Raw genomic sequence first — 2,830 nt, 5'->3', positions numbered from 1 at the left:
GCAATAAGAACATAATGATATGATTAAGAATACATGATAATTAATTAGAAACACCAACTCCTCAAATAGTTTGCTTAATTTGACACTAAAAAATGAGGAAACCCATCTTTAAATCAAAACTGAATGGTGAGAATTAACGACAATTCAGTTGTTCTCCTTTTCATATAGCCTACTTCCATGGGGGCCATAATATCTGTGATAAAACATGTTTATAACAGCTTTCAGATTTTTGAAACTGTCGGCGTTTCCGCTGATACTAGTAAACAGACAATATCCATGTACAAGACAGTAAGCGATCATTCGGCAAACCTTGACAACATAAGAAACTTCCTTGTTACCAAAATCACATGAAGTGTTATTTCCTTGAAGAGCCATAAGTAGTTTCGTATGCCTTAGCATTAAACGCGAGTGGCGCATTTAGGGAGAAGGTCGTGGGGGGAGAGACAAAAATGAAAAATATATTATACTTTTACTGCCAAAATCGCGTCAGCTGTATTCTCCGCCTTCCTTTATTAGAAAAGTTTCCACCGCGACTAATACCCTTTAAAGTCCCAAGGTGCTCGGATTGCCCCAATAAAATCCTGGCTACGCCACTGGAGTAACCTTTACGTTGCAGAGCGCTAGCAAAACTGTCACGGTGGTCCATTTGATAACCCATAGAAAGAGGGTATCAGATTTTCTTGTAATTATGTAAGACTCAAAAGTTTATATAATCTTTAAAAAAAAGTCGACGAACTTTATCATTTGAACATTGACAATGTGACAGACTAATTATGGAGACATTAGTAAATTCTTCACATCTTTTCAACATTTTGCTACACGTCTTGTCACCTGGCCATTTCAACTTCCGTCGGAACTTGAGCTATAATTTTAAAAGTCTCTGACAGCACTGAAAGAAACATATTCCCTTTCCACAGCTGAACACCAATTGAGGCCCTAGATTTGCTTGCTATGTCAAATTATATAGGATGTAAACCATTGACTCAACTACCAGTGGGATTGCTTGAACCAAGTTCACGGGCTGTAAGGTGTCCCCTCCTCCAGAAAAAATATTAGATTAAATTGACTTACATAGGTCTCAGAATGTAGGAGAGAAAATTTCCCGGGAAAGAGGCCGCAACCTTCTGAAGTCCACGGGCCTCAACTCATGCACTCTGAAGCATTTGTCGTGGTCAGGATAGAAGAAGGGGGGAAGGGGCGAACGAACCTCCACAAAGACTTTCGTCCAATGTCCAATTTATGGATTCAAGATATTAGCCTTCCTCAACGCTATGCTTACACAACTTTTTGAAGGAAGAACTCTCTCACAGACAAAACCATAAAACCGTTGCGTTGCGTTGCGTTAACCTACAAAGGGCTTCGATAACAAACCATAGACTGTTCATGCGGCCATGGGAATGGCAGGGATGAACAATTAATATAGCTTGAAGAAGGTTTAAGTGAAAGACTGTCAACATGCCAAGAGATATAAATATAAGGCTTCCAGATGACTTCGGTATCAATTTCCAGAAGCCCGAGAACGTGACAAGTCTTATTATGTCAATAACCATCGCTGCCACGGGTAGGTAGCCTATATGCTGTTATTGCAACGGTGGCTAGTTTTACAAACCTGAAAACTGATGCTGGTATAGGAGGAAAATGTGCTATTGTAGCGGTGGACACTTTTACAAACCTACAAACTGACGCTGGTTTGGATGTGAAAATGTTACTATTCCAGAGTTTTACAAACCGAAAAGACGTTGGTTTTGATGTAAACATGTTGCTATTATAGCGGTAGGCAGTTTTACAAACCAACAAACGTATATTTAGATTTTTTACTTACTTGTGATGTCACATCAGTAGATCACATCTATGGAACGGGTAGGTCTAGATCTTTTGGGATAGCTATAGGATAGGATATGGAATAGTCTTGATTATTTCTCTAGTTTGTTATTGTTAGGAAAAAGATTTATCAAGATTGCCATTCTAGATATATATGCAGAAAATAGGCTTCTATCAATCGGTATTCAGAATTATCCTTCTTTCAATGACATTGGCGACGAAGGTAGGTGCGTATCTAGCAAATTCCTGAGGTAGGGCCAAAAATGAGGTGTCCTAGAGACCGAAGGCGGGGCGAGATGGACCAAAGCCCCTTGAGGCCAGCGGTCTGCAAGAGGCCCCTAGAAGCCAACGAATTTCAGACGGCTTCTGGTGAATTTTGATCATTTAGAGGGCTTAATTTTCACAGGCCCGAGTGGGAGGTCATTGCCTCATGCCCCCCCCCCCCTCCCCCCAAATACTCTACTGAATCAAAGCTTCCCATGTTTAAGGAAGCTGGTACGAAACCCAGCAATTTGTCATTAAACAGCAATTGAAATTAGCCTGTAGATCTGACGGCAATCATCATAGTAATTCCATCATGTCATTTAGTTTGATTATTTGTAAATGTCAGTATATTTTTTTGATCAACTTTTGAAGTACAGATCTATTTTCAATATTGGTCAATTTAATTAAAAAGCAAAATTATATCTGTGATGACGTTATTGAATGTGAGTCAGAAGTGTAAATTGAAACTATAAGTTCATCAGATACAATGACAAAGACTAGAAAAGCAGACTGATGTGAATTGAAGCTATATAAGGGCTTCTGATATATATATATATATAGAGATCTCTGAAGAAGCTATTAAGCTGAAGGCTGGCTAAGATATTATGTATATATGAATTGAATATAGATTAAATAACACTTTGTTCTCTCTAAGATTGAGTAAAAGTGTTTCATTTTACCAAGAATTGATGACAACCCTAATTACTTATTGGTAAAATGAAACACAATTTAATCCAGAACAAGT

This window comes from Lottia gigantea (assembly GCF_000327385.1).
Source record: "Lottia gigantea unplaced genomic scaffold LOTGIsca_77, whole genome shotgun sequence".
NCBI lineage: Eukaryota > Metazoa > Mollusca > Gastropoda > Lottiidae > Lottia > Lottia gigantea.
The sequence above is the reverse complement of the archived record's forward strand: the minus strand, read 5'-3'. Positions refer to the sequence as shown.